This window comes from Vipera berus (assembly GCF_964194415.1).
Source record: "Vipera berus genome assembly, chromosome: 5".
NCBI lineage: Eukaryota > Metazoa > Chordata > Lepidosauria > Squamata > Viperidae > Vipera > Vipera berus.
In genome coordinates this window covers 97,270,670-97,277,165 of record NC_138207.1, presented here as the reverse complement: position 1 = coordinate 97,277,165, position 6,496 = coordinate 97,270,670, and positions in this window count along the sequence as shown.

Sequence of the window (6,496 nt, the reverse complement as noted above, 5' to 3'; positions counted from 1 at the left end):
GAAGAGAAGAGAAGAGAAGAGAAGAGAAGAGAAGAGAATGTGGAATGGAATGGAATGGAATGGAATGAAATAGAATAGAATAGAATAGAACAGAACAGAACAGAACAGAACAGAACAGAACAGAATAGAATAGAATAGAATAGAATAGAATAGAATAGAATGTGGAATGGAATGAAATGGAATGGAATGGAACGGAACGGAACGGAACGGAACAGAACAGAACAGAACAGAACAGAACAGAATAGAATAGAATAGAATAGAATAGAATGTGGAATGGAATGAAATGGAATGGAATGGAATGGAATAGAATAGAATAGAATAGAACAGAACAGAACAGAACAGAACAGAATAGAATGTGGAATGGAATGGAATGGAATGGAATGGAATGGAATGGAATGGAATAGAATAGAATAGAATAGAATAGAATAGAATAGAATAGAATAGAATAGAATAGAATAGAATAGAATAGAATGTGGAATGGAATGAAATGAAATGGAATGGAATGGAACGGAACGGAACAGAACAGAACAGAACAGAATAGAATAGAATAGAATAGAATGTGGAATGGAATGGAATGGAATAGAATAGAATAGAATAGAATAGAACAGAACAGAACAGAACAGAACAGAACAGAACAGAATAGAATAGAATAGAATAGAATAGAATAGAATAGAATAGAATAGAATAGAATAGAATAGAATAGAATGTGGAATGGAATGAAATGGAATGGAATGGAATGGAATAGAATAGAATAGAACAGAATAGAACAGAACAGAACAGAACAGAACAGAACAGAACAGAACAGAACAGAACAGAACAGAATAGAATGTGGAATGGAATGGAATGGAATGGAATGGAATGGAATAGAATAGAATAGAATAGAATAGAATAGAATAGAATAGAATAGAATAGAATAGAATAGAATAGAATAGAATAGAATAGAATAGAATAGAATAGAATAGAACAGAACATTTAATCTCTGAAATCTCCCTCTCCCTTTCCCCCCTCCTCTCTTGCTATATACAGAAAAAGACTCAGGCTATTTTTCTGCACGTCTTGGCTTTGTGAATGAAAAGTATTGTTACATAGTTATCACCAGAACACCCATTTCCAGTCGATAACATCCCACTTCAAACTCGGCAAGATCCATCAGAAATTCAGACCCTGATTCTTGAGCACTTCCTTAACTGTTTCCCCGGAAAGAAACGTAGCTTCAAAGTGTTCCTAAGAACTTATGATGCATAAAAGTTTAATAAAATGCAATAAAAGCAAAGTACAGCCTGGAGAGCGAGATTATGTTGACTTAGCGAAACGCCTGCATAAAACACAAAATACTTTACAAAACCCTTTGAAACAAGGATAATTCTTTCCAGCACAGTGGAAAATTTGTCCTTAGGAACATCTGTAATGGCTATTGAAGTCTCAACCAAAGGAGGAATAAATAAAGTCACCTTCAAAGTATGACCTAGAAAGACACATCTGTGTGGCTTGCTTGACAATACTGAAAGTGACTTTGACTTCTGGGATTCTTTTTTTTAAAAAAAACTTTCTAATCTAGTCCAAGATCTGGGATTTCTGTTAAATGTTTAGGTAAGCACCATCTTGTCAAGCTTTTGGGAGTTAGGTAAGGTTACTTAGGTGCTAGTAAAGTAAAGGTAAAGGTTCCCCCGCACATGCGTGCTAGTCGTTTCCAACTCTAGGGGCTGGTGCTCATCTCCGTTTCAAAGCCGAAGAGCCAGCGCTTGTCCGAGGATGTCTCCATGGTCCTGTGGCCGGCATGACTAGATGCCAAAGGCGCACGGAACGCTGTTACCTTCCCACCGTAGTGGTCCCTATTTTTCTACTTGCATTTTTACGTGCTTTCGAACTGCTAGGTTGGCAGAAGCTGGGACGAGTAACAGGCGCTCACTCTGTTACGCGGCACTCAGGATTCGACCCGCCAAACTGCCGACCCTCTGATCGACAAGCTCAGCGTCCTAACCCACTGAGCCACCGCGTCCCTACTTAGGTGCTAGCATCTAGCTAAGACACCACGGTAGAAGGAATGCACAGCCATTAAAAGAGGGCACTACAGTAGATGGCCTAGATCTCCTACAATAACAGAATAGAAAATGGAATGATAGACCTGGAAGGGTCATTGGAGGCCTTCAAGCCCAACCCTATATGGAGACCCTATACCATTTCAGACAAATGGTTGTCCAATCTCATTTTAAAAGCCTCCAGTGATGCACCCACAACTTCTGAAGGCAAGCTGTTCTACTGATTAATTATTCTCACTGTCTGGAAATTTCTCTTTAGTTCTAAGTTGCTTCTCTCCTTGATTAGTTTCCATCCATTGCTTCTTGTTCTGCCTTGAGGAGCTTTGGAGGATATCTTGACCTCCTCTTCTCTGTGGCAGCCCCTGAGATATTTGGAACCCTGCTATCATGTCACCCTTAGTCCTTAGACCTTCTTTTCACTAGACTAGACATTTCCTGCAAGTGTTCTTCATATCTTTTAGCCTCCAGTCCCCTAATCATCTTTCTCTTCTCGGCACTCTTTTTAGAGTCTCAACATCAATTTGTCTCATGCTAATTCCTGTGCCTAGAGACCAGTTTTGAATTCATGTCTATAATTTAAAAAGAAACAGAATGCATGTCGATTTAATAGGAATAGTTGTGACACGATGGGATATTACTAGATCTACCTTCCAGATCTGAGGTGGGTTCTTGAGCCTTCAGACAAACTTAAAATGCCTCTGGATGTTAGGCTCCATTAGAAGAGAGCTACATGCAACCCAGGGCCCATCCTTTGCACTAAGCTGTTAAAAGCACTGTTTCATCCCCAGTATTGATTTTAAATTTCATCCAATTATGTCTCACGCTGCCCTTCCCTTGCCTCCCACTTGCTTGATATCTGATTTGCAATTGCAACAACAAATGAATGGATGAAGTTGCAAAACACAGTACTTGAGCTCTGATGGGTAAGCCACGTGCCAAGTCTTTTCTTCCTCCAAGCATCCTACTTTGTAGACCAGAGACCAGGATGAATAAATGCGTTATGACATTCTCTGAAGGAAGAACTGCTATATTTTAGGCTTTAGCTAACTTCTGCTGATCTGAAAACGCTAAGCAGGGTTAGAGCTGGCTAGCACTTGGATGGGGGACAAGCCAAACATATCGTGGGTTTGGGAGAATTCGTCCATAGAAAAACCAACTGCAAACCACTTCTGTATTACGGTAGTCCTTGACGTACTACCATTCATTTAGGGATGGTTCCAACAGCACTGAAAAATATGACCACTCACCGTTTTCATGAACACCGTTTCAGCATCCCCATGATCACGTGATCAGAATTTCATTCACTGGGCGACAATGTATTTGTGACAGTTAGACTTACCCGGGATGAAGTGACCACCATTCGTAAGCTTCCCAACTGACTTCTTGCTCAGCATGAAGGTCAGTAGAATAGAGTAGAGTAACAAAAATGGAAGGGACCTTGGAGGTCTTCTAGTCCAATCCCCTGCTCAGGTAGGAAACCCTGTAGCATTTCAGACAAATGGTTGTCCAGTCTCTTTGTGAAAACTTCCAGTGTTGGAGCATTCACAACTTCTGGAGGCAGGTTGTTCCACTGGTTAATTGTTCTGTCAGGAAATTTCTCCTTAGTTCTAGGTTGCTTTTCTCCTTGGTTAGTTTCCATCCGTTGCTTCTTGTCCTGCCTTCAGGTGCTTTGGAGAATAGCTTGACTCCCTCTTCTTTGGGGCAACCCCTGAGATATTGGAACACTGCTATCATGTCACCCCCTAGCCCAGAGGTAGGCAACCCTGCCTCTTTTGTAACTCATGGACTTCAATTCCCAGAATTCCTGAGCCAGCCATGCTGAGGGGAAAGGGAGAGGTTTCCAAGCTGAGCCATGCTGGTTCAGGAATTCTGGGAGTTGAAGTCAGCAAGTCATGAAGGGGCCATAGTTTCCCCATGCTGGCTCAGGAATTCTGGGAGTTGAAGTCCACGAGTCATAAAAGAGGCAAGGTTGCCTACCCCTGCCCTAGCCCTTCTTTTCATTAAACTAGAGACATTCCCAATTCCAGCAACCGTTCTTTATATGTTTTAGCCTCCAATCGTTTAACCATCTTTGTTGCTTCAAAAAACAAACAAACGAACAAAATTTGCCAAATAAATAAATTGGTCCGCACCAGACTTTTCGACCACTTGGTGCCAGTATATCTTCACTACACCGATCAGAGCTTCCACCAGCCTCACTAACCAAAATCCAGATTCACCTTTTGCCGTCACAGAAAGCAAATGGATATGTTTTTTTTTCTGTTCAGGAACACTGGCATATTTCAAAAGACTCATGACAAGCGGGAGAAAAATGTGGACAAGTTCCTTTTTTTCTAGAGGAGGCATCCAAGAACGGTTTTTGAGATACAGATTCTTGCAGGAAGGAGATTTTTTTTTTTAAAAAAAAATTAAGACAGAAATCTTTTGCTGAATTCCCAGGCAGGTAGACAGGGAAGCAACTTAGCAGTGTCCTTATAGAATCGGCCAATCTCTAAAGAGACTTGCAGGTAGGAATCAGATGTCAGAAAAACATCTCGGAGTTCCTATGTTATTGAATTGAGGATTAGCGATACCAGTAGAACTGAGCACTGTGCCTTGTGTACAACAAACATAGAGGTCATGTGTCCTTCATTTCTGGTGATCTCATGGACTTTCCACGGTATTAAAGTGTGTTGCTCCTTCTTTCCAGTTTAGCCTCCTGTTCTGGTCTCTCATCTGAGGTAAAGGTAAAGGTTAGGTTAACCCTCCTATTAATGTAGGGTTTAAAGGTAAAGGTAAAGGTTCCCCCGCACATGTGTGCTAGTCGTTTCCAACTCTAGGGGCCGGTGCTCATCTCCGTTTCAAAGCCGAAGAGCCAGCGCTTGTCCGAGGACGTCTCCGTGGTCATGTGGCCGGCATGACTAGATGCCAAAGGTGCACGGAACGCTGTTACCTTCCCACCGGAGTGGTCCCTATTTTTCTACTTGCATTTTTACGTGCTTTCGAACTGCTAGGCTGGCAGAAGCTGGGACGAGTAACAGGCGCTCACTCTGTTACGCAGCACTCGGGATTCAACCCGCCAAACTGCTGACCTTCTGATTGACAAGCTCAGTGTCCTAATCCACTGAGCCCCTGCGTCCCTTTACCGCATCCTTCATCCAAGGATTAACCAAAATTTGAAAGGCTGTTACAGAGAAGTGTGTGTGGGGGGGTCAACCTATTCTCCAAAGCGCCTGAGGGCAGGGCAAGAAGCAATAGGTGGAAACCAATCAAGGAGAGAAGCAACCTGGAATTAAGGAGGAATTTCCTGACAGTGAGGACAATTAACCGGTGGAACTGCTTGCCACCAGGAGTTGTGGGTGCTCCATCACTGGAGGTTTTCAAGAAGAGACTGGACCGCCATTTGTCTGGAATGGTATAGGGTCTCCTGCTCATGCAGGAGGTTGGACTAGAAGACCTCCAAGGTCCCTTCCAACTCTGTTATTCTGAATTCTGTAAGAAGGATCCTCCTTAGCTACCTGAGATTGATAAAGGTCAGATGTTTCTACAAAGAAATGTTCCTTTCTCCTTAATCAACATCAAGAGACTAGCTTCTAAGCAGGAAGCCCCACTGAAACCAGTAGGCCTTATTTTTGAACCGACATGGGGCCACTCTGTTTATCCTGAGGTACCGATGTCCAGCTCAGTCACACAGCCCACGTAGTCCTAACGCTATTTCTTGCTCAACATGGCTTTTCACAGATTGCAGAGAGTCCTCAGCTTACCACGACAATTGAGCCCAAAATTTAAGTTGCTAAATGAGATGGTTGTTACATGACTTTCACCCCATTTTACGACCTTTCTTGCCACAGTTGTTGAGTGAATCACTGCAGTTGCTAAGTTAGCAACATGGTTGTTGAGTCAATCTGGCTTTCACCGTCGACTTTGTCGCAAAAGCGGATCACGTGGCCTGGGACCCTGCAGCCATCGTAAACATGAACCAGATGCCGAGTGGCTGTATTTAGATCACATGATCACAGGGATTAAAAAAACGGTCCTAAGTCACTTTTTTTTCAGTGCCGTTGTAACTGTTGTGATTCCTCGCCAGCCAGTGGATCCAGCAGCTGAGTCTGAGGAATCAGAGGAGGAGGAGAAGGGGCCTGGAGTGACATCAGAGTCAGAGGGAGGCTCTGAGGAGTTCCAAGACTTACAGTCGGATGAGGAGCCCAGCCCCTCTACTCGTGCTCAGCCTGAGACACAGCTGTGCTGGGAGTCTGAGTTGGACAGTGATGAAGAACAGTTGGGACAAATCCAGGATGCACGAAAGCGCAGGCAAGAGAAGCGAGTAGGACAAAGGCATGCAATGGGGTGGCTCCAAAGGCAAAGGAGAAGGCATTAGGAAGCCACGCCTTGGCTAAATTATAAAAGGGAAGGTGTGGGAGCTGCTGGTTGCCGAAGACAACCATTTGTGTTGAGGATCGAGTTTCTGTGGACTGTGT